The sequence below is a fragment of the Anser cygnoides genome, chromosome 3 (assembly GCF_040182565.1).
Source record: "Anser cygnoides isolate HZ-2024a breed goose chromosome 3, Taihu_goose_T2T_genome, whole genome shotgun sequence".
Lineage (NCBI taxonomy): Eukaryota > Metazoa > Chordata > Aves > Anseriformes > Anatidae > Anser > Anser cygnoides.
In genome coordinates this window covers 89,907,705-89,934,536 of record NC_089875.1, presented here as the reverse complement: position 1 = coordinate 89,934,536, position 26,832 = coordinate 89,907,705, and the positions used below count along the sequence as shown (strand labels likewise).

Genomic DNA, 26,832 nt, shown 5'->3' with positions numbered 1-26,832 from the left:
GAAGCCTTCAAGATGAAAAAACAAAATGTGATAGATTAAATTATGTACAGCTGTTACATTCCAAGTCATATCACATAGAAGTGTGAAAGAATCTTTATTTAGTTGCATGTATTAAAAATTGGTTTAAAATTAGGAGGAAGCATAAACAGATTTTTTTTTCTGTCACAAAAAGAAGCAATCTAGATGGAGTCAAGGACTTCCATTTCTTCTATTCCTATCGTTCTTTTTGTTCCCTTTTAAGACTGGATTCCACTCTTGCCAATGACTTCAGTTAATGTGTCATGTGTTTTCTTGTTTGCTCCTAACAGCTCAAAAAAAAAAAAAAAAAAAAAGGTTTCTTTTGTAGAAATTGAATGCTAAATGGGGACCATCAGGTATATCATCACATTTCATTTATCACACATGAAGAAGGTCGTGTTTGCCTGGAAGATCTGATAGTAGATTTAGAACACTGCTATTTTGTGGACTGCTGACAAGTTGGCAAAACAATACAATTATAAAAAAAAAAAAAAAAATCTAAGCAAGTTTTTCTTCAAATAAACTGTGGATATTACTGCTGGGTCTGTTTTATATTCTTAAAAATTAAACAGGAATGAAAAGTCAGGAAAAAGAGAATTATTAAAATTGATACCAAAACATGTTTAGCATGACTTTCCTGTATAAAAATAAATAACAAGATGGCTCTATGATTCATCCTATAATTTTCAAAGACATTTACAAATAGAACTAGAAACCAAATACTTTTTAATAATAGCCAGATTTCTGCGATATAATATCCCTGAGATGGAGTTATGTGACTCTGGGAGCAAGTACACTGTGGGGAGAAACAATTCAATTTAAATATTTTGAGAAGAAACTAAGAAATGAGATTTGAGAATAGGAAAAAACGACTTCAGAGTTAACAGTACATTTTCTGTAATGTGATACAGAACACAGTAAAACAGACACTTTCTGTCTTGTTCTATCCCCAAATCAAATGGCAGTGTTAACATTTATTTCCAAGTAACAAAGCTGTGAAAAGGCACTTGTAGTTCTTGAGATAGTTAAGTTTTGTACATTTTCAACACATCATTTTTTAATAGAAAATTAGTCCACTTTGTGAAACTTTTTTATTTATTTATCTGGAACCAGTGTTGTAGTGCTGGGAAAATAAGAAATAATTGAACGCCCATATTAAATGTCTTGAAAATGCCTCAGACAGAATTGTTTATAAAAATTAAAGGGAGGTAAACTTTTGAGAAAGAATTTCCTATCTTAAAAACCAGGGCATGGTTGGAACCAGGGCATATGAGAGGAACATGGGTCAGAGCAACAAAGAGATGCAGCAAAACCCATTCTGCCCTGAAACCCCTGAGGAACGAGACCCTGGCAAATTTGCACTTGTGGTTTGAACACAACAAAGATTATGGAACAAAAAGAATACAGTACCATAAGATTCCAACCTAATCGACCCAGACAGTGAAAAAAAAGAGTGTGTGTGTGGGGGGGGGGATGGACGGACAGGGGGATGAGAGAGAGAGAGAGAGAGAGAGAGAAAGAGAGAGGGGAGAGAGAGAAACTCTGCATTGTCAGGGAGGAAAAATTTGTAGCTCAGTCTCCCAGGTTGGATCGTTTGTGCCATGTCTGTGGTACATATTTTCAGCTCAGCCTGAATTACTTTTGCAGAATTGCCCTGGACAATCCATTTGTTTAAACGTACGAAGTCTTAAGTGTTCTTTAGAAGAATGAACAGAGAGTGCAGTTTGGAGGAATGTTATTTAAAAATGCTCTTGGCTGGGCCTGGTGCTGCAGTCTTTAGTCACAGTGAGTTATTCTTGTGTTGCACTGACATTATGCTCAGAAAATTCTGGTGAGGAGGCGGCTGCCTTACTTGGGGAGAAACACTGGGTAAAACTGGATATGTGACCACCATTTTGCCTTCAGTCTTTCTTGCCCTTGGAAATGAATGATTTGGTACTGCTCTTTATTAAAATCCAAGGCAGACATGAGAGGGTCGGAAGGTGGGACATTTCAATAACCTTCTATTGCTCCCCACCTTCTCTCTGCCCTGTGGCCCTGGCAGAAGCTGTGTGTGTTTTGCCTGGCAGAAGTTGTGTGTGTTTTGCTATCCTCTTCTTTAGGTAACAGAGGTCCATGTCTTGCAAGAACTGCTTCATGTTGGCACAGGGCACTGGAAGGGCCCAACACTGGGGGCACACTGACAATATCTACTGGTTGACTAAACAGGGCCAGGAAAAAGGTCTTAGCACAGTTGTATGCTCATCTGTGATTTTTAATTGTTCAAATTTGTTCAAATTTTCTTTAATTTTTTCAAGTAGGGTGTATTAGAGAAGATAATTCATAAATAATGAATTACATAAATAATGAATTACATAAAATAAATGAGTACAGAAAAATTAAAGGGACACAAGTAGATGCCATTTATATATTAATCAGTACCAGTTTTTTTGGTAATAATCCAGTTTCTGGATGTCTAAATTTCATGCCTAAATGTACAGCTTTTCATTCTCAAGATAGAATGAGATCAACTATCATATCCATAATATCTGAGAAATTGTGACAGTCTGGTGAAGTTCCCACTGACTGGAAGAGGGGAAAAATAACCCCCATTTTTAAAAAAGGGAAAAAAGAAAGATCGGGGAACTCCAGGACAGTCAGTCTTACCTCTGTGCCCAACAAGATCATGGAAAAGATCTTCCTGGAAATTAAGCTAAGTCACATGGAAAATAAGGAGGTGTTTGGTGACAGCCAACATGGCTTCACTAAGAGTAGATTGTACCTGACAAATCTGGTGGCCTTCTACCATGGGGTTACAGCACTCGTGGATAGGGAAAGAGCAACTGACATCATCTACCTGGACTTGCGCAAAGCATTTGACGCTGTCCCCTATGACATCCTTGTCTCTAAATTGGAGAGATCATGGATCTGATGAATGGACCACTCAGTGGGTGAGGAGTTCACACTCTTTAAAAGAGTTGTGGTCAACAGTTCTATGTCCAGATGGAGATCAGTAGCAAGTATAATATTTCAGGTAATAACTTAGTACATGAGGAAGGAAAGAATGATGGAGACAGCAGAGGTGGCTAAACAAGAGTTTAGGATTTTTCCACCAAATTTGTCACACCAGGATTTTGATGATACGGATAGTAAATTTCATAACATTCCAAAATAATGCTTTTCATCTTTGAAACATATGAAATATGGTGTGAAATCCTCCTAGATGGCCAAAACTTCAGGATAGAACTCCGTTAATGATATATAATAAGTATTATCAAACCATGAACACATAACTTTTTATAACAGGGAAAACTCAGAATTAGAAAGGACATAAATTAGAGGGAATTTTAAAAATATTCCCTCTCTGGTTTTGTGCTCTATATTCTCGTTCCACAACAGTTACCAGCTTCCTGAATTGCAGTGAACTGTTCTCAGTCGCTGTGGGCCCGTTGGACAGGTCTTGCAGGACTGAAACCTCACTACATATCAGCTCCCTACCCAGGCTCTGCTTGTGTTGATAGTTTCACCTTGCTGACTGTCTTCCCTCCATTGGCTCACCTTGCTTGCTGGCGAGGCCTCCCTCGACATGCTCGCTGTCTCCCAGGGAAGGACTAATCCCAATTTTCTCATAGAAGGGTCTGCCTCACCCAACGAGCAGCACCATTTTAAAGGGATATAAACAACAAAGAAAGAAAAAGCACATGCATGTAACAAGTAGCATTACTCATAATCTCCCACGACTTTCCCAAGTCTCATTTCAGATCACCTGATGTGAAATAAGAGTATATTAAGCAAAATCAGTGATAGATAACTGCAGTATGAGGTTCTAACAATGTTATCACTGACCAGAAAATGATTTTATTAGATCAGTGGAAAAGGTATTTTAGTCAAAATCAAACTGAGAGAAATACAATTAATATTTCTCAGCTCTTCAGAAACTTGTAATTTTCTGACCTGTTCAGCTACAGCTGCCACCCTAAGATAGACAAATCACTTAGCCAACAACATGTAGATGATTAATAGAATGGAAAATTCTATTTTATATATATATCTATTTTATAAAGTTTTATACTCAGCAAGCTTCTTATAATGTAATGCCGATTCTTTTCTGTCCTGTCCATTGAGGGGGACAGATCATTCATTACCTTTCTCTGCACCATGTTACATGATTAGAAGTAGATTTGTATTACAGGAAGCAACCTCAGTTAATTCAGTCTCTTTTTGTATATTGTGTTTACTAGCTTGCTAATCATTTATCATTTATAAATTCTGTTCTCTGGACTCTTCACAGGCTGTCCAGATTCTTCTTAAAGTGAAGTGCCTTAAGCACAACAAAAGATATATATATATATATATATATGTATAATTTCTATAATATATTTTTTTCGTATTCGGTACCGGGAAAGCAGATTATCTTGAGTGTCTTCACGTGGCACCTACAGGGCAACCAGGCAATCAGACTGAGTCAGCATCAGTTTATCAAAGGCAGGTCCTGCTTGATGCACCTGATCTCTTTCTACAACAGGGTGATGCATTCAGTGGATGACAGAAAGACTGTGAATGTGGTCTACCTAGACTTCAGAAAGGCTTTTGACACCAAGTACAGGTTTGTAAGAAGCTGTTGAAGTAAAGCCAGTGCAGTGAAAGGCATGAGGCCGAGAGACCTTTGTGGGTGGTGGTCCACTCAAGTTGAATCAACCAACAATGGAACCAAAAAGACTAGTCTTTGAGTTTTACTCAGAGTTGTAAGACTTGCATGTATCTTTCTTTCAATACTTAGACCTTTATTACTCTGTGACCAACAGACAAATAACTTTCCTAAACATTGTTAACACATCTCCTATTCTTTTAAGAGGTAAATATCTTTTATCTGTGTAATATTTTGTTGTCTGTCAGGTAAACTATGGCATATTGATTTAATCTATTTTTTTGCATAGAAGTAACAAGTCAGGAATGGACAGCTAGACAAGCATGTCCAGCTGGTGCACTTCATTCCAGATGGAGGAGTTGGAGGTTAACAAGCCCAGATGAACTCTTTTCCTTTAATTGTATTTACGTAAAGGAAAAACATTTTATTTTCCGATTTTATCTTTATTAAAAAAGAAAAAAAAAGAAAAAGAAGATGTAGACTTTATAATAGATTTGTTCTTCATTTAAAACCAGGCTAAAACAGTGCTAAAAGTGTACTTTAATAATTTTAGATTTGGTCTCCAGAACTCTAAAACCTTGTTTTATCTGATAGTAATCTAAAACAGACATTAAGAGAAACAGATGTTGGCTTTTTTTCTCTCTGCATGGTAGGAGTAGAATTTCGTCAGAATTAAAGATATAGAAGCCAAGAGGAAACATATTTTCTTGGCACATATTTTCTATACCTGGCCTACTGAGCTGGGATTTTATGATCCTGGTATATATGGAATCAAATACCCATGGTAGGAAAACGTTTGAAGGTGACATCAAATACAACCTGATTTTTTGAAAATCCACAGAAATCTGAATGACATAGACAACTCTTTTGCTTTGTGGTATAAATAGGCTGTGTTTTAAAGGTATCCATTTGGAAATTTGTAAATAAGTACTTATTGTAAAAAATACGTAACTGTGTAAATTAAAAAAAAAATGGAATAAGAGAAAAAAGATCAAGAAATAGGCTAATTGGGAAAATAATGCTTCACAAGTATTTTCATTTCCACTCAAGATTAATAAGAAAAAAGGAAAAAGGGCCTACTGGCACAGAGCTTGCAAAAGAGAAAAGGAGTACAGTAACAGGTACTGTACTTTAAGACTTAGGTCTTCTTCATAGTTGTAAAGGATTCCCTTTGGCTGTATTTAAATTTAGTAGACAGCTATAAACCAAAAGGATACCAATAGTGTTGGACTGTGTGTTATGACCAAAAGGCTAAAAATATGAGCAGAAGATGGTTCATTCCATTGGAAACATACAAACAAAATATTTGTTGTAACTGAGGCAAAAGATGCATAGTCAGTGACTTGTAACACAGAGATGCCAAAAAGAAATGTCAGTATGAATGGCTAGCTCTAAGGATTAGCTCTCAATGGAATGTGGCAGCAAACAAGGCCAGCAATATTTTGGCCTAACACATTTAAAAAAACATGTCATAGTCCGGGGAGATGTAACTGCAACAGCAGTCAGTTAATGTTAACCTGTTAACACCTAGGTCACATCTGGAATGTTCCACTTAAACCTCAACATCTCACTACTGGAAATACATTAGCAAACTGGATGCATTTCAGGGATGGGTCAAAAATAAAAATAAAAAATTGGATTAATGAGAAAATTTTAAAATAGTGAGATAAAACATAACTTTGCTAACACACAGGCAATTGAGACAGACATGCTAACTGAAAAGAGCCTAAGGATGTTTTCTTCAATTATAAGTGACTATGAACAACAACAGGAAAGACAAATTTAGTCTGTTTGGAGAAAAATTGTTTCAAGAATATGTAATTGGTACATGGAAACCATATGGGAGTAGTCTAGCACACTTAAAATAATAAAACAATTACCAAATATAGAAAACAAATTGATAATCGAGGAAGGATTAATTGGATTATTATTATTAATTATAATATTATTATTATTTTTACTTCTAGCTTTATGACACTCTTGCTTGTCTCTGGAAAGGACGCTTTAGCATTATTCAGGAAAATAAAATGTCCTATCTATTGTTCCTTTTGTTTTAAGCTAGGGCTAGCTACATAAAATTCTTATTAGCTCTCCAGAAAGAGAGATTCAGTATTCTTTTCTAGGTTTTTGTATAAACACTCATCTGGATGAGGCCTATGTTAGGAGTGCAGAATAGTCAATAGGAAAACAAAATCTGTCTTCATTAGAATAGGTTGGTCAATGTTCCCAGAAAACATACGTGGCAAACATGTACAGATGACCTAAAAGCAAAAATATAAGGATGATCAAAAGAGGGAAATGTTTTTTCAAGGTTTACATGACAAACGTTCTGTATGTGTAAGTCCATAATCAATACGTCCATACTATAGGCCTTTTCCTTCTGGGAATCCTACAGTTCCTGGGGGATCAAAATCATTCAGAAATATCCTTCAGGTATGTCAGTGACTCTTCTGAAACCGTGGTTCCATGGACCATGTGCTCCATGGAACATTTTTGTGATGTTCTTGTGTGGGACGTTCTTGTGTGGTGTCTGACTTGGAGGCATAAAATGAGCTCTCCAGAAGTGTGAGGGGGACCAAAATATATGATATTCATGCTGTGATCTCCAGTGTCACTCTGGACTAACATTAGTCTCCTAATTTGCTCATTGCTTTCTCTATGTTTTGTGTGTATGTTCTGGCCTACAACATAATTATGATGTGGCTTGAGATAAAAAGGATATAGTACTGCAAAGGCACCTGATCCTTTATCTTAGTAAAACAACAGAAAAGATAAATTAGTATTTACACATCCTTGCTACACATCCTTGCTGCAGCTGCTGTGGAAGATGAGTTATAGTTAACATGATCTGACTGTATCTGTATTATGAGTGATTTTCAGGAGGTTTATCAGACTTGTTTCCTAGACACTAGCAGGTAGATAAACTTATGTAAAAACATCTAAATCCAGGCCACCCAACTGTTCTAATTTGCCATTGAAATGGATTGTTAAGTTTGCATTTGTGCAACTGTTTGCAAGGAGTTCTTTACGGAATACAGAATATTTAATCTTTTTGTCCTTTCTCACTCTCTTTTTTTCTCCACACGCTTGCTCTCACACATGATACCTGAAAAATGCAGTGGCTGTGTGCTGTAGTGCTCCTCCGACTATTGATTCCCTAATTGTCCAAGGCAGGTGCCTTACATGTTTGTTTTTTTTGCAGCTCCCTGTGGCCCACAGCCTTGGGTTATATGCAGTGGCAGGGCAGGTGTAATGCAGGATACAAGGTTTGCCTGTGGTCACAGGGAGAACTGGTCATGGAGCCTGGGAAACCATCCTTGGTCCTTCAGTTCAAACAGGACAACAGACTACGACATTTACTTGGAAGGAAAGAGTTCAGGCTTGCCTTTGGGCCTTTATTTATTCCTGTTCATCTCAGTCAATAGTTTGATTGAGAGGAATGGTGAAGATGTTTCGCTGATCATTACTTTGCATATTTGCAAGGCGCAGCGTGTCAGCTCTGCAGTATTTACAGCACATTTACAGCTGCTGCTAGACTGGTGTTCTCATTCAGGTTGTTTCTGAATTCAAAAGGACAGAGTTAAAAGACTGTCTCTTCTCTTCTCCCCCCCCCCCCCATCTTTATGAAGCTTCTTTATGCATATTTTTATGTATATATTTAGGATAAAAATTCACTTTTTTTCAAAGGTAATCTTGACACTGTATCTAATTTCAAATCCAATATAAAATTATAAGTGAACTATATACAACCTGTTTTTACACATCAACCTTATTCTAATTAAATTTTTAAAGTGCTAGTATCTGAAAACAGCTATTAATATTTTATCTAAAAGTAAATTCATATTTTAAATAAAAAATCTGCTCACTCTAAAGCATTAGGCTATTTTATCTTGAATTTATGCTTTGTTTAAATAATATAAAGAGAAACTATGAATTTCTTCTCCCACAGGCAGAAGTCAAATAGATCTACACTTATTATAATCCCTAGATTTGTTTCCAAAAATGCATGAAGGATCTGTGATCAGAAATCAAAAAGATTAGGCCTCACACAACGAATGAACTTTGATTTAGAAATGGACTGCAAGTTCAATTGAGATAAGATTGTTTGTACTAGTGCATTTTATATTTTGTTGAATGCTGAGGACTTATGAAGAAATATTTAAAGAAAGTATTATTGCTATGTCTCACTAGTGCAGTGCATTTCCTCCTAAATTCCCAGGTCAAAGCATTTTTTTGCTAATCTCATACAGAAAAACAAAACCAAAAACAATCAAAAAACCCAACACCCAGTACATTTAATCTTTGTAGATTTGCAGCGTAATTGTTAGCTGAAGTTTGCCTTCTTCAATTTACATTTATACATTTATACATTTATAATTGTCTCATTTAAAACTATCTGTGGAAATTCTCTGGCACTGACTATACCAAAATGGAGGTAAACAGTAGGTGAGGTAAAGCAAGTGAGAGTAGTTCGAAGAGGAGATATCACCTCTCAAAGCATGATAGTAATTCAACTGAAGATTCCATGTTTCACAGTATTGCTAATAAACATTTGGTAAGAGTATTCATAATGAATTAGTAAAATTAAGGCATAACTTTAACCTCTATCTAAAATAAAATTCACAGATGATGACTGTTGCTATAAACCACATAAACTAGACCCAAACACTCAGAGTATTTTCTCTGCTATTTGAGGTTTTGGTGCAGGAGCCATAAATTGATCTCAGCAATAGCAGCAATAGGCTCTAACTTGTGGCCTTTATGGTCTGACAAATTCATCAAAATTATGCTAAGGAAGTCTGATCTTTTAATTATATATATATATACACATATATATGAAATTAATATGTATATCTATATATATGGTGGTAGGAGGGATGGTTGGCCAGATGATCTTGGAGGTCTTTCCCAACCTTAATGATTCTGTGATTCTGTACATTCTATGATTCTATACATGGTCCTTTGTTATCTGCTTCATTTTTATATGGAGAAATCACCTTTTTTTTGGATTAATTTATAAGACATTTATTGCAACAACTTTATTTCACTTAGGCTGAAAATATCCAAATTATAGTGATATCTTCCTGAAATATTTGAGAGAAATTTATTGAACATAAAACTCCATCCCAAAACCAAAGAAATAAATTCTCATCCCTAAAGTCAGTTGCAATCCTTGCATTTATTTCAAAAAAGAAAAGTCCCTCATGGGAATCCTTGAGTACCTGCAACTGGCCTGAGAAAGAAACTGAGTATCACTTGGATAGAACTAAAAGCCATGAATAAAGCTTTGGGAGAGCTCAGCATTTCTGAGGAGGTACATTTCAAAACAAAATCAAAAAGAGCCTTGAACTCCAGCACCTACCTATTAAGTTCTGTGACGTGCAGTGTTAGAACTTGAATGTATGAGAATCTGTATGAAATTGTTCTTATTGATTTTATAGCTGTTTGAATGTTATTGGAATAGAATTATTCTGAATTTTACTAAATTTGGAAAAAGGATGACATAACTTTTAAAAGAGTGAAGGTGCATAGGAGATGTGCTTTGATATATATGAACTACACTATCTGATTTTTTTCTCTCAGTTATTTACACATTCTCTGAATTAATCAGTGTAATTTTTGCCCTGAATAAAAGCCAGAAGAAAGACATTTTAAGGCATTTCTTTTATTTTGGGAACATTATTACTTTAGTAAAGAGGAAGTTCTAGAGAACATAACAATTGTTCTAAGTATGGGCAAAAATCAATATTGGAAGTTCCCTTGTACTGTAGTTTAAAATAAAGGCAATATTTGCATCTTATTTTCAACACCTGTCATATCATGTCTCAGAGAAATTATTTCAGTGTTATATAATTTCATTTTATGTATAAGATAAATCTCACAACTGAAAATGTCAATTCAGTGCTTGTAATTTTAAGTTTCCAGAAGATGATGCTAAAGCTGGTTACAATCATCACTGCAGATATTCAACAGTTCTGCTTGGGGTGCTTTTATTTATAAGCCAAGCTATCTAATTGGTTGACCAGTTTAGGCACCTAAATCAGAATATATGGCTTTGAGTCTGAAGTTTTTCTTCAGTGATTGGTAGGTTTCTTTTAAAAATGATATATACTGGTATTAATCATACAATACTTCTCATAGAACCATTACTCAGACTGTGGAGGTAATGACAGTGAGCATTTCTAATGAATGTGGTTGGTGTCAAGGCATTTGACACAGTTGGTTTGCCAATGTTAGCTTATTCTGCCAGCCATGGTGCAGATGCTTAATAAGGGAGTTGAAAAGCTCCTCCAGTGGCTGGACTTGTTAGACTTCATTCTCTGTATGAACATATCAAGAGGCAAAAGAAGAGGCAAGCAAGGTTCAGGAGGTATATTTTAGACATCTATTCTGGGATGTGCCTAGTTGAAGGAGTCCATCACTCCCTATTGACTATATGGAAAATACTTAGGGTAAATACCTTCCTCCTCTGGAATCAGGAAAGATTCAAGCCAGCCATAAATTTCTATATGTACATCCATTAAAAACCTCTGAATGAGATACCTGAACTTCAGATAAACACAAACCATTCTTAGAAACAATTTTTTTTTCTTCTGGATTTATAATGTTAAGTACATGTTTCAGAGTTTAAAATCTCCCTTCCTAAATAATTTGTACTAAAACAAGGTTTTAAATCAGGAGGAATTTTACAAATCTAGATATTTATAATATCTTTAATTAAGAAGCAACAACAACATGATCTGAAGGAAATTTTTGCTTGAGAATTGTTAAATGTTTGTAATTTTTTATTTTTATCTTGATTTAAGAAATAGTCTTAAAAAATCTTTGAGATATCTATGAAGTAATAAAACAGCTTTCCACCTAGTTCTAAAATCAATATATTGTTAAAGATGTATGTACAAAACTTATAGTATTTAACATCTCAATTTGCTTAGAACTGAAAACTATGCACTATGCCAAGCTGTAATATGGCTTTGTTAAAGAAATAAATCTACAGTAGGAATTTTTCACTAAAATGAAACCCAAAAAGAAAAACTGGAATTAAAAAATAAAATAGACTAAATATTAAAAATCAAAAAATTCCCAGCAATTTAAAAAAAATATATTATCACTTTGATACTTTGATCCTTTTTCTTACAAATGCTCTCCTGCTTGATGATATCATGCTACTAGTTACTACTGTCTATATTCTTGCTGGATTTGTCATAACAGTATGTCACAAGATGAATGTGTTTTGATGAGAGAAAATGCACTTTTCCTCTTGGTGCACATCAGACCCATGTGAGACAAAGAACTATCACTGCAGTGTGTTCAGTGGACTGGAAGAAGGGACCACATGTGGAAGATCTGTATTACCAGCTTGTACACCACAACATCTGTCTTTAGTGGCAAATATTTGGATAGTTTATAGGGGAACAGATCTGGTCGTTGGTTCCATAATGAGACAGTATAATATACCCGATCTTCTCAGATACCCCATTATTGGCTCATTTCCCAGTTCTTGGTGTTCACCATCTGCCTTCTTATCTGATCATTGTGGAAGTCTAATCCCTCTGTCGTTTCCTTTTGGTGTGGCAAGGCTCAGCTTTGACCTCCTTGTGGCCTCAAACCCCAGTTTGCAGAGCTAATAATGGATAATGAATGGCAGTTAGATATGAGGTAAGTACCAAAATCTCAGTTAGTCCATAAATTATACGCTAGAAGTTATAGTTTCAATTCAAGCATCTATTTGTATTGTTGAGGAACTTCCTGAGGACTGCCAAAGTACTGATTCATCCTCTGACTATGTAACACAATATATCTACTCATTCTTTCCACGTCCTTTGGAGACACTAAGTCATAAAGCATTCCAGTAACCAAGTATCCAAGGCAGTAAGGCCTCTTTGTGCTGCTACAGTTTGTAAGAGTGTAGGGTGAAAAAGAGTCAGGGCGTGTTGGAGACAGGACCATATGTGCAAATCTGTGATGCTTGCTCACACCCCAGGGCACAGATGCCAGGCTTCCTGGCCTCCAGGGCAAATTCCTCAAAGGCAGTATGGATATAATGGCAAGAAATAGTTACAGTTGTTTTGAGAACCACGGAGTAGTTTTCTGCTTACCAGGGGGCCTGCTATTCCTGGTGTTGGTACAGCAAGTCCTCTGGCTATAACAACAGCTATGCTAGGAAACTTCACAAGAAAGATAACCTGCGGTCTACTGTGGCTGCAGGTTTTGCTGCTAGGCACAACTAACTGGCTCTCTAGTGCACATGCTCGTCTGAACAAAATCTGTTTTGGATTGTAGCTGGCCTGTATGTTTGAGGAAGTTTCTTCTTCAGCAGATGGTAATAATATTTTTTTTTTAACCAAACATTGCAAAAAGTCAGACGTTTTCTGAAAGACACATGCTCACTGCATGGTAACCATGTGCATCTCTCTTGCTTGCATAGTGCTGCCAAAATCTTCCACTGGCCTGGTTTGCATTTGCATAACTAAGTTAACCTTGGGTCCAGAGTGCAACACAGAACGGGACTTGCACAGATTTCTCCCAGCACATCCTAGTAAACTTGACATTGCACAGATTTAAAAGCCTGGATACTCAAGTGTTAGCAGTAAGTGCTGTAAAATCTTTCCTCAGATCTGCTCACTACCTAGTGGTCTGTCAGCCAAATTGCTGGTTCTGCAACTGGGAGATGTCACTGTGCTTAATGCAGAAAGCCCTATGAACCTCTGAAATTTCAGTGATTTCTGTCGCTGTAGGATTTTTGAATCCTTTCCAAGTTCTGATATCAAGTGAAGTGTTGATGTCAGACACACACAAGGAAACAATCTATATGCATTCTGCACACTACATACATAATTAATATGTAAAGCATTTTGCATGCCTCAAAAACAGCCTAGGAATTCAAGCTATAGTCAAATAGAAATTACAAGAACAAAATAGCATGGTCTTTAAGGAGCAAATATTTGCTGATGTGGAAAACTGTTATATCTTATGTCAGAGGAAAAAAATGAAAGAAAGCACTAAATAAAAAATCCTGTTTTGAGTTCTATAACATTGATAGTAAAAAAAAAGAATAAGCAAAGCTCATGGCTTTAAATGTTCTGCTTCTTCTCCTCTAAATTATTTTTCATATTAGAAAAATGAAGGAAATTTAAGAAATGAAGTAGAAAGCTGCCAGATGAAGAAAATAAAAAGAAACATCAGCAGATGAGCTCAGATTTTCAGCTGAAACTTTCCTTCCCTTATACCTAGAAATGAATGGAATGTTTCTTTTGCAGAAAGATCTATACAGTATTTAGGTCATATTAAATGATAACAATTGTGCTCTGTACACTTTGTACTTCTTTAGCAGAAAAATGTTAATTCCCATTGTCAGCAATAAGGTGATGAATGAGACTGAATCTTAAAATATAAAAATCAAAATCTGGAGATGAAAACCATGATATAAAAATGATAGCCATGCAAATACTTATATGCTAACAGCATAGATTTACATAGATTTACACAGAACTTTGGCATCTGCTTATTGAAGAAATGGACAGGAGTGTCATTCCTTTCCACTTTAGGGTCCATGTGGAGTCAGAACTTAGACTGGGGGGGGGGGGGGGGGGGAGGAGGCGAAGGGAAGGGGGTGGCACAAAAAAGAGCATTCTAGAGAGGAGCCAACTATGGAGATCAAAGAAATATGTGCTGGGAAGATCATAGAATCATAGAATCACAGAATGGTTTGGGTTGGAAGGGACCTCAAAGATCACCTAGTTCCAATCCCCCTGCCATGGGCAGGGACACCTCCCACCAGATCAGGTTGCCCAAAGCCCCATCCAACCTGGCCTTGAACACCTCCAGGGATGGGGCATCCACAGCTTCTCTGGGCAACTTGTGCCAGTGCCTCACCACCCTCTGAGTAAAGAATTTCTTCCAAATATCTAAACTACCTTCTTTTAGTTAAAAGCCATTACCCCTTGTCCTATCATTGTACTCCCTGACAGAGTCCCTCCTCAGCCTTCCTGTAGGCCCCCTTTAGGTACTGGAAGGCCACTATAAGGTCTCCTTGGAACCTTCTCTTCTCCAGGCTGAACAAACTCAGTTCTCTCAGCCTGTCTTCATAGGAGAGGTGTTCTAGCCCCTTGATCATCTTTGTGGCCCTCTTTTGGATTCGTTCCAATACTTCCATGAAGTATCACAAGATCCAAGAGAGCAGCATCAGCAGGTCTAAAAGCAGAGATTGATACTGATGAAGTTAGTAGAGGCTTTTCCACAGATTACTGCCTCACTCTGTGGTGTATGAGGCATGTTTGTTCATTATTTCCCATGGCTATATTAAGAAGGAACAAAGGGAGTCACCAGGTGGCTGTAAGGAACTTGAGGCTCCCTGCCTGTTGCTGTCTCGGGCGGATAGTTGAGAGAACTTTGTGTAAATACTATAACTGCAAAATTTGATAACCCACCTGTCCTATCTGAAGACAAAACAGCATGACCGGCTACGGAGGGAAAACATCACGTACCAAGCGGAGGAAGACTACAGCCTTCATCTGTGCGACCACCAGAGGGACCAGAGACAACCCCCTAGCAACAGTCGACGCAGCCGCAGTAGCAGGAAGGGGGGCTACGTAACCCCGGAAGAACTCGGTGATATAAGGACTGTGAAAAGGGGGGGGGTGCGGGCCGTTTGGAGGAGCATGTACTCCCAGGCCGCCCAGCGCTGTTTTGCTTGCTGATCGCTTACTCAATAAAGTAATTCTTTCTGGCTAAAAGAGTAATTTATAACAACTCCACTCAATGTGTACATTCAGAGTTTGTTTCTGCCTCTTGCCTTACAGACCAAATAATGTGTGTGAGCTTCCAAAAGAAAATGGAACATGAAGATGGATCTGTTAAGCCTTGCAGATGTGGACTTACATAAACAAAAGTTTCTGCAGGATATTAATGCAAGATTAGCACCTTTGTATTCTCATAAAGGTTTTGTACTTTGAGATAAATAAATTGATTATGAACTAAGCCACTAATGTATTCAGGGGAATGGTCAAACACTACAATTATGGACATCTTATTAACAACAACACACACAAAATTGGAGCAGTGCATAAGAAAAGGACCCTACATCTAAGCAAATAAACCACAAGTGTGAGAGTGTATTTGAAAGGGCGGAAATAGGCTGCTTAGCCTTTGAAAGGAGGTATCCTGCCTCAATGAGTGAGTCTGGTGCATCTCCCTCAGGGTGGGAATTCCTCACATGGAGACCCAGAAGCAAGAACACCCTGATCCAGATGGAAAGCTGGGACAGAGAACAAAGGTAACCTTGCCAATCCGAACTGCCTTTGAGGGAACATTGGTTGCTCAAACAGTGCGGGCTTAAGGCTGAATGCTGAATGAATAGGAAAAAATAATAATCATTCAGTCATGTTTTACCTTACTTTTTAATAAAAACAAAGTTCTCATTTATTTGAATGGATTTTCTTTATTTGAAGGAATAAGTAAATAAAACTCAGGAAAAATATTCAAATCTGTTGGGGGAAACAGACTTTAACATTTCCACATGTTTCTTAAGTTATTGCTAAAAGATGCTGAATCTGCTCAAATATGGTATAACATTTTTGTGTTGTGTTGCTCAACACTTCAGCTAATTCAGCGTATTCTGGCATTCTAATGACAAACAGACTTTATTAAATGAGAAAAGGATGGAAATGCCACTGTCAGCTACTTATAATCTCTTAAAATACACAAACCAACACAACAAAAGTAAAATCTTCTTATTTTGTTCTGTTTTAAACTGATATCCTATACTGATTTATGTGAGCAGGCATCTTGGGAACAATATACAGCATCAATATTTATATCACTAGTTTGGCTAAAAATTATCAGAATGATAGATGTTTAGTGTATTTGAAAACCAAACACTTTTTTGTCCCTAACTTCAGAAAGTGATGTTTGGGCATTTTAGTTGTTATTTCATTTAACTGTAAGTTAAAGGAATAAAAAGTCCGCATTACAATTACAAAAATTCAATATATGATATGCCTCCTTGAGCCTTCATTCCTGCAAATATTTCTCTTACACTCATCTGATCTTTCCTGTGGATTTCAGTACTTAACATCTTAATACCTAACCATTTTGTTATAACCCAGCAATCACTGGAAAGAGTGTACTATTTTCTTGGCTCTAATAAACCAATACAATTAAAAAATATAGATATGCATATATAAATTGCTACACTAAACTAGAACACATTTTTTCCTACCTAGGTCCATCACTTTTCTCAGTCATGTGATTTCTCATTGAATTCTGCATAGTTCCATTCACAAGCCTAGAGAGAAATGTACTTACAAATAATCATTCCAACATAGAAAGTAATAATTTGGATCTGCTAAGGGAAAAGAAAGAAAGAAAGAAAGAAAGAAAGAAAGAAAGAAAGAAAGAAAGAAAGAAAGAAAGAAAGAAAGAAAGAAAGAAAGAAAGAAAGAAAGAAAGAAAGAAAGAAAGAAAGAAAGAAAGAAAAAGAAAAAAGAAAGAAAGAAAGAAAGAAAAAGAAAGAAAGAAAAAGAAAGAAAGAAAGAAAGAGCTTTTGACACTGTGTAGTGCAAATGGTAAAAAATTATGACTGATGAAGCTTGTTGCATCGTGAAATGTGTAATGAAGAGACTCAACTTGCAACAGCTAACTGGCACAATTTGGACTTAGCCTGATCTGTAGTTAATTGACCTCTGGAATGCATGACCCTTCACAGAGGATTCTCTGTCCTAATTAAAAGGTTTTCAACAGTCTCTAGCACTGCATCCAAACACTACGATGGCCACACAGTCAGCAGAAATGCTTATTTAGGCCACCTCAAATCTTACTATTCACAACAACAATAAGAAATTTGTAAATGCAAAGTTTTCAAAATTTTCAAAGCAGCTTTCTAGACAGCAAGCTATTTACAAAACACTTTAGCTCTGGAAAAGGCAGTAAGTATATTACTCTGTAACAAGTTTAATATATTTATAAAGTTTGTCTTCATGAACAAAACTGAAACCTGTGAAAATTACAGGATTGGTCACCTTTAAAAGATGCACTGGATTCTCAGCTGACCATTCAGGGGGACATATGGGTCAAATAAAATATTTAAAAAATCTTTTTAAATGAGTTTCTCCCAAGTTCATGATCCTTTTATACTGAGATAAGCACTAAAAACAATGGTAGATCAGATGGGGAATTTCTAGTGAGACAGTGTTAATGGATTGTGATATCCATTGGAGAACGTCTGGTCTTCTTGTGTTCGTGGAACAGAGTGTAGAAAGCTAACTGCCTGTTTATTTGCAGAACTTTATTCACCTTCTCCTCTAACCATGATTTTGGATGGAGTTAATATAAATATATAAGCATAGAAGTCCTATCCAATAGTTCTTACCCTGCTGAATGCTCAAGTATACCCCAAAGTAGATATGTCTACTCAATAAGTATAGCAGAATTGCAACCAGCAAAAGCTGAGGTAGAATCTCTTAGTTATGTTTTTTCCTTCTTTGATATTATAAAAATGTGTTTTCACCCACTCACATTCTGTGTGACAGTGCACCATGCTGAGCATAGGAGTTATCCTTAGATTCATACTGTCAAAGGAAAACAACATTTAGAGCATTTTGCACATTCTAATGATGACTGATAGTTTCTTTAATATTCTTAAGTGATTCTGCATATTGACAGAGGGATTATTCATCTGAACAGTAAGTAGGTGATATTGGCAATATATCTGTTGAGGAAGTTATGTGCTGAAAAGCATTGGGAGTATAGACCATGTGTCTACATCTGCAAATCAGAGATATGGGATAAATGAAGGCAATTAGCATCGCACAAAGGAAAGCAGAATGTAGTAGGCAAACAGCATGCACAAAGAAAGAGTAAATAAGTAGCAGAATAGAGGAAGAAGGCTTTAAATCCTACTGCACACCTAGGGTCTGTTTGAACACTCTCCTGAAACCCTTTGGAAAGACTCCTGTTGACTTTTGGATGCTCTTTTTTATGATTGCTTTTGAAAACAATTGGGAACTGTGGCTTTCATAGTAGGAGGACTCTTAAATCCAGCTGTAGAGGCTCCATATGCCTTACTGCAAGAGTTTGAATCATCTGGGCATTTCATGTAGTTTATTTCTCAGGACAGTGGGGAGCTCCAGGTTACCAGGCTAGAGCTAGCTGCCAGGTTAATGTTTGTGGGGTACTTCTGTGCTTACCATTCTTCCTTTTGACTGCAAAATATATCAGATGGAAGGTTAATGTTTGATCTGGGGCTTTCCCCACTTGCATAATGGAAAAAAAAAAAAAAAAGGTGAATACTTTTAACTACTATCTAGAAAATGGGATAAAAGTGTGGTGTTCAGTCATTCGTTGAAGTGTGACTTCAACTTGGGAGAGCTTTTTTCAGTCAGTGGGAGCAGACTGTCACACAGCACAGATGGCTTCAGGAGGCATTCTCTTCCTCATTAAAGACAGACAGCACTTAACTTGAAAAGCCTGTGCCAATGGGCTTAAAAATACACACATGTTTAAGTGATTTAAAATGAGAATTGTAATACAATATTTGCATGGAAATTGCTCTAAAGACATTAAAAGACCTAATTGTCATTAATTCCCAGGATCTGGAAATTAAACCAGACTTTCTCTGATGCAAAAGTATTCTGAGCATTTTGGCTTCTGTTGGCCTTGTAAAGCCCCTAAAATATGTGGCTATAGACTGTTTTTGTTTCAGTGAACCTATGCTACCTAGCTGTGCTGTGTTTTAGCTGTTCCTAAAAAAACACTGAAGGAAAAGCTTCAAACAGTTTATTAGAAAAACTATACCTTTTTTTTTTTTCTTGGAACTATCCATTACAATTTTATCCTTGCCACAACAGTTTAATGTTGTTAATTAAATATTATTTGCATTTTTTTTTTCCGCTGAAGAAGTAACCTTGTTCATTCTGTTTGTAACTTCTACTGGATTTTGTTTCAAGGTATCTTGTCTGTAGTTAGTCCAGTGATAAGGCAGGAGGCAGTAAATGTACAAGGAAAAAGAAATATGTTGGAAGTATAAAAAAAAAAATAAAAAAAGTACTGCTAAGTGGGGATCTGCTGGAGAGCTCTAATATGACCAGGAAAAACACTGCTGTAAAAAATCCAGGGACGGAGAAGTAGGGACTGGTTCCAGGTACTGTAAGTGCAAAGGCTTGGGATAGGTGTTCAGCCAGCGAAGTGTCAGTGCCATTGGTGTGGAAAGCAGCCACTTAAAGCTGTGATGTGGCAGGGGATCAGAGGCTACTGCTGCTGCGGCTCTGCATGGGGAAGAAGCAACATCACATAACAGTTGGACTTTGTCACACAGGCTTGAAGACTTGCCCAGGCTGTCAATCAATCTTTTAAAAAAAGTACTGTGGTGCGTGGTGACTCGGCTCTGCTATCTTTAAAATCCACAGGCATTATTGAGAGAGAACTCTGTCTCCTTTCCTTTCTCCCCTGAAATGAAAAGCAGGAATTTGTATTTTGTTTTTCACAACAATTTAAATGTATTTTGATTGGGTAATAAAAGAAGAGATATTGTTTATGCCTGCTTTACAAAGTGTGTAATTTCACGTGGATTAGTAGAAACCAGATGACTTAAATATTCATTTGCATAGGCTTCCAAAATCAGGACATTTGGCCAGATTTGTTTATGGTAATCATTTCCGCTGACCTGTGGATTTGTGTGCTTGTGCTTTGGTTTTAAAAGCCAAAGGCAGAAGGTGACCTTGTTGTCTTGGAGAGCTGACTGAAATGACTGAAATCTTGAAATCTGTTTTCATAGTCAAACATAGTCAAAAAGAGAAGTGCCTTCTCTTATCATCATTTGCGACTCAGTTTTTTTCTTCTTTCATTAAATGTCATGGAGAGGACTGGAGGGGGTGGTGGTGGTGGTGGTGGTTGTACATGACTACACCCAGCATTTTATTGCTTTGTTTATGAAATTGTTCAAGACTGATTCAGATTATTAATGTTTTAAGGGCCTGAACATACAAGATCATTAGTTCTTATTTTCCACTGAGGTCTATGGAAGTTACAAAACTTGCCAGATTTCAGCTTTTACCCTTACCAAGGATGACTACACAATTTTAAACTCACTCATCAGTATAAAATAAAATAAAAGAAGTATGCTAAATATATCTCTTATTAGTATTGTAGAGAAATAAATATTTAAGTGCATAGATAAGACTGAGAGACTGCAAAACTTGTGTGTAAATTCAGGGACATATTGGGAAGCAGCACAATTTTGGAAACACTGGAAATAAGTGAGAAAACTACTTTGATGCTATAATCACTTTTGTGAAAAAGTTCATTAAAATTGACAGGACTTAGAGAAGACCTGCAGCTTTTGGAAAGCCTGACTGAAAAAAATAACTGACCAGAAATTTCATTATTTAGTTTATCCAGAGCATGGTTGAAAAGTTCAGAAGGAATGTCTTGGAAAAAAAAAAAACAACAAAAAAACCCAAAAAAAAGATACGTGACTCATGAATCTAAGTGAAAAAGGAAAACCAAGCCCTAAGGGGCCTATTCACCAATGTGGAAGCAAATATTAATAAATGCCTAAATATATTCTTAATTGTTAATATAAATTTAAACTAACTCTCACACACAGAAGAAGCTCTCACATGCAGATAAACTCTTACACATATGCCACTTTTAAAATTTAACAGTCCACTATCACATTTTGTTGGTCAAATGTTTAAACTGGGTGCTATTTAGACATTAAAGAAGATAAGAATTTTTACATAGTCAGGAAAAGGAATAATGGAATATATATATATAAAATATATAACTGTCCTGGTTCCAGTTAGGACAGAGTTAAGTAGCTCATAGTAGCTGGTAGGGTGCTATGTTTTGGATTAGGATGAGAAGAGCGCTGATAACATGCTGATGTTTTAATTGTTGCAGAGCAGTGTTTACACCAGGCCAAGGACTTTTCGGCTTCTTGCTCTGTCCTGCCAGCGAGCAGGCTGGGGGTGCAGCAGGAGCTGGGAGGGGACAGACCCAGGACAGCTGACCCAAACTGGCCAAAGGGGTATTCCATACCATCTGGTGTCATGCTAAACAATATATAGGGGTGGCTGGCCGGGGTGGGGGGGCCGGCTGCTCGGGAATAGGCTGGGCATCGGTCAGCGGGTGGTGAGCAATTGCATTGTGCATCACTTGTTTTCTTACACATTATTATTGTTAATACTATTACCATTATCACTATTATTATTATTATTGTTATTATTATTTTCCTGTCTTAATAAACTGTCTTTATCTCAACTCACAGGCTTCACTTTCCCGTTTCTCTCCCCCATCCCAGAGAGGGAGGGGGGAGGGTGAGCGAACGGCTGTGTGGTGTTTAGCTGCCAGCCGGGTTAAACCACAACAATAACTTATGTACATTAGTGTACGTATGTATATATAGAGAGACTTTTATTGATCATACCATGAAATTGTGGTGTTTAGGTGACATTATATCTGGAAAACATATAGCTCTACATTGTCTTCAAAGTTTGTTCTATTGAAGAAGTAGGGATACACATATAGGTGGGTTACAATTAAGTTTAGGACAATAAATACAAATGTTAATGAGAAAAAACTTTTACAACTTAGGACTGCAGAAGTTATCTACATATAATGACAGCTGAGAAGTTTCCACTATTAATGCCAGTTATTCTATTTATACTTTGCTTTATAAGATCAAAAACTGTCTGTGGAACACACAATGTTTTTACATTATATACTGTTTTTTAATTTTTATTTTTTGAATCTTAATTATTGATTGCCATCTTATTTTACCCCATATTTACCAAGTTTCACCCCAATGACAAAGGGAAACATCGATCACCTGGTGCATATGGCAAAAGTCAGTTAATTTTCAGTTCAGTATAAACCTATGGAGACCTTACTGAAGGAAACTATTGATTTCTGAAGGTTTTCCCTATATTTTCAGTGCCAGACAATTGTAAGGGGACTCCATACACTTTTCTTGATATTTTGACTTTAGAGTTCAGAGCTGGTTGCATACTTGAACACCAAGAGCCAATAAAAACAGCTAAATCTGGGGTACATTAAGTCTCTAAAGGCACAGGAACTGGAAAAGTTACAATCATTGTGCATGACCATGATTTAGCATAGCTTCAGGTTTTGTTGTAAAATATTATGCTTATCATGCAGGGTATTATGTTATTCAGTATAATCCTGATAATTTATCAGAAGAATTGAATGAATTGAGAAGTTATTCATTACCTCTTCTGAAGAAAAGGGCCTTTGTAAAGTGTTTTTATTTTTATTTTTTTCATTAGGTCTGAACCAGTTCAGTTCATTTTTTTGGATATTGATGTACCTGCTGGTAGATGACATACTGTTTCACGCTTCAGAAGAATTTTTTTTTATTCTACTTTCCATAGAATTTCAGAAATATTTTATTAATTTCGTTAATATCCATCACTGGCAGATGGATTTCTATCAAAGAGAGTTTTTCATTAAGGTTTTATTTGTTTTTACTGCAATACCACAGAAAGTGGAGAAAAGGTTAAGCACTTCTATGTAACATGACTACATTAACAGAGCTTGGGATACAGGTTTAATAGCATTCTCCAAATACCTCTTTTACTTATTGGAATATATAGAAATGCATTTGTGTACTGTGTACATATGACTTCAATATGCAATTAGCCCAATTTTCAAACCTAAATAATTATTGTATTCCAAATAAATAAATTACTAAATAATTACTGTATTTGCAAATTAACTTTAAAATGTTGTGTTTACAGCATCAGAAAATAGATGTCTGATACAGAAATACATACCACATTCTGAGTAACTAATTTGATTACAATATCTATTAACACCTTCATCTAGTTAAATTTGAAAAAAATGCACTATGTTCTCAGTATCTGCTATGTATTGGATTTCATATTTTATTGGAAGATCAAAAGTTTCAGTAAATGAAATATTATTACATATAAGTATAAATTCAAATACTGAAAGATACGTACTTTCACTTAGATAGATATGCACTCTACCTCAGATACTATAAAATACTGAGACCTAGACCTCTTCTATTGTATGTAGCTACTTTAGGCTGTGTTCAACCTGCTTTATTTTTATTAGATTTAGGAAGTAATGAGAAATTATCTCTGCCTTATTTCTTGCAAAAACAAGGAAAAATAAATCCAGTAATAGAAATCTCATATTACAGGCTATTACTCAGTTGTGCAGTCCACTGAAGTCTGAAAGTGTTTTTTTAAAGCAATCAATGAATCATAGACTTATTTTCAAATGTCTAATAAAAAGTTAAATTAAGAAATTGACAGCTTATTATGCAAATTAGATTAGGTGTATTGCAAAAGTGTTTTCATTTTTTAGAGTGCTTATTTGTTCTGTATGGCCTCCTTATGCCAAATATGTTGTGTTGGATATTCCAGCAGACTGAACAAATAGCAGTTCTTCAATATTCCAAGTATAAAAAATAAGACACAGAGTTACGTAATAAAAAGTAAATTCTATGTGTTTTGTTACTGAGGATTTGAGCTTTGTATCTTCCTTCCAAATCTGTATTTCCAAATGAATTTAAAAATGTTGTGTTTACAGCATCAGAAAATAGATGTCTGATACAGAAATACATACCACAAGTTTTATGAACCATCAAATTCTTAATATTTCACTTTCAAATAGCTGTCTTCAGTTGTAGGATAGCAGTGCCACTTCAACGGGTCATTTACATTTTGCTAAACCCTGTACAATAGTACTCACCAGTCCAATTCATTTTCCACTTAGCAAGTTCCAGTTCTGAAGATATGAGTAAGAAAACATTTCTGACTGTCTGTGGGCAAGGACATGTTGTCTTTGACAATGGAACAAATCAAACGATCAACACCAAAATAATAATAATAAAAAAGCTAGCATTCTGTTCTCAAACCAAAGAACACAAATTTTTAGTTCTAGCCTTACTTTTTTTTTTTCCAGTAAAAATTAGTATTATAAAATATTTAGATGTTTCTACTGATTTCTTTAAAACACTTGAATAATTTATCCTAAACACATTAAGGACTTGTAGATAAATATATACGTAAATTGTCATTCTTCAGATATCTTTTAAAATAAATATGTACATGGTAGCAGATCTGTCAATATTTCAGCTCTTCCTCCACTATGCTTGCATCAGAACTCCTCTCTTTGATCCACAGTGCACATCATACATTGGCCTTTGCTGCATGTGTGTACCTCTGATTTAATTTATCCTTAAGAATATAAAACGACTAGTGTGAAACATAGAATTTATCTTCTATAAAATCTATTTAAAATAGAGTTAATTAGTAGTAAAATATTCTGCTAAGCATGAGAATAAAACAAATGCATGTAAAACAATAACACTGTAAAAAAGGATGCTAATTTATATAAAATGTGAGAAAAAACAACAAGCCGATGATTAGTTTCCGCAGAGGTAGGTAGAACCAGTCTCATTTTCTTGTGCCTGTTGTTGGCCTGGTTCTGAACTCACACTGAAGACAGCATTCCTACCATGTTTGCTGGTGCTGCTTGGGTTACTGCAACGACCCATCTCAGGAGAGTAGATTGCTGAGGTTGGAAATGGTTCAAAAGAGAAAACTTCTGTCATGTTGTATAGTCACAAGTGACCAGCAAAGTGCAACCTCAGCTTAGGCATGGTAAAAGAGAAAATGCCCAACATACAGGACTTGGATTTTTCTGTTTGGAAAAAATAAAAATAAAAATGAATGTTCCTCTTTCTTTCCAAGATCTGCCCAGACACTTTTCCCAAGCACAACTGTATCTGTACTTACTAAAAACATCTATTTCCATGTTGGGCAACAAGGTGTCTTCAGATCAAACAAGCATGTAATGAACTGAAGGATTTGCTTCTTAAATTTTCATACAGAAATGGAAGACATTTAGTTCTGCTTCAGGAACTGATCTTCCTCCCTTGTCTCGGTGTATGTGACCTAACTGAAAGAAGGAAGGGCAGGCTGACCTTGACTTTGTGCTTTATTTGAGTTTTATTTATATTTCCTCATAACAGAAGAAATGCTCTTTAAGCAATTTAGTTATGTCTTTTATGGGATATAAAGCAGGAAAGTGTTGCAATATTGAAGAAGGAAACAAAATTTTCATATGAACTATTGCACCAGTATTAGATACGTGCTATTATATCTGCAAATCTTTTAGAACCGCAGATGATATAAACATCCACCACACCACATTTCATAATGTTTTATTAGTATGCTTGGTGCCTTAAGAGCACTTAAGGTTACCAGAGAAGACCTACAGTCCATTAACTGGGTCTGAAAATAATTTAAGCCCATTTCCATTGGCCTGCCTCATGCAAGATGTTACAGATTCTGTCTGGGCCTTTCACTAACTCCTTTCTGAAATTGTATGGCCCAAGGTGTCTGCAGATTGAAAGGTGTTTTAAGATATAAACCATGTTAATGATTTCTGACCATGATAACAGTAATATTTAAAAAAATAAAATTACTGGTACACCTCTGATCAGACAATGAATTACTTTATTGGTTGGTAGGTCCTTTAAAGCATTAAAGAGCAAATTCAAATTAAAGAAGTGAACAACAAAGAAAAGGGAACTCCCACTCTCCTTCCTGGACTCCTTGACAAAAATAACTACTCTCTGCAACAGTGTCTCAGGTTCATTACTAGCATGAAGGCTAAGCATTCAAAAACAACAAAAGAGGAATTCATTTTTAGAATTGTATGTGTTGTACTCTGTGCAAAACCATAAGGCACATAGTTTATAGGTCACAACTTCCTTGTACATATCCTGTGCTGAAAAAATTAAGTGAGAAAGAAAAAGTGAACTATCCCCCAGGATCAGGAGGGTCAAGTCACTGAGGCTAGCAGCTGTCTGACACAGCCTCTCATAAGGAATTCATGGAACAACTTTCACCTCTTATCACCGAGTGACCTCTGAAACTCACCCGGTCCAAACCTCCTGCTCAAGCAGTGCCACCTCAAGACGGCTGCCCAGGACCATGTCCAGACAGCTTTTGAACTTCTGCAAGGAGGGAGGCTCCACCTCAACAAGATCCTTACAGCAGCTGAAGTATGGTCCAGATCAGCAGACAGCGTGATGGGTCGAAAAGCACTTGAAAGGCAATGCATTTACTGGTCACAGACAACACAGGTCCACAAGGTGAAAGTCCTGCTTAAGTAACTTAATTTCCTTTTAG

General features: G+C 36.3%; 1 long non-coding RNA gene across 3 annotated transcripts in view; it reads left to right on the top strand.

Moving 5' to 3' along the window:
* LOC136790494 (uncharacterized) overlaps positions 1–15,798 on the top strand; it is a 53,864-nt gene extending 38,066 nt beyond the window's left edge. For 2 of the 3 annotated variants that reach the window (XR_010830502.1, XR_010830503.1), the window contains exons 3-4: positions 12,225–12,304; positions 15,091–15,798. This is a non-coding gene — a long non-coding RNA (uncharacterized lncRNA). The remainder of the gene's footprint in view (positions 1–12,224; positions 12,305–15,090) is intronic. The other variant, XR_010830504.1, reaches the window with a different exon arrangement.
* Positions 15,799–26,832: the final 11,034 nt, after the last annotated feature.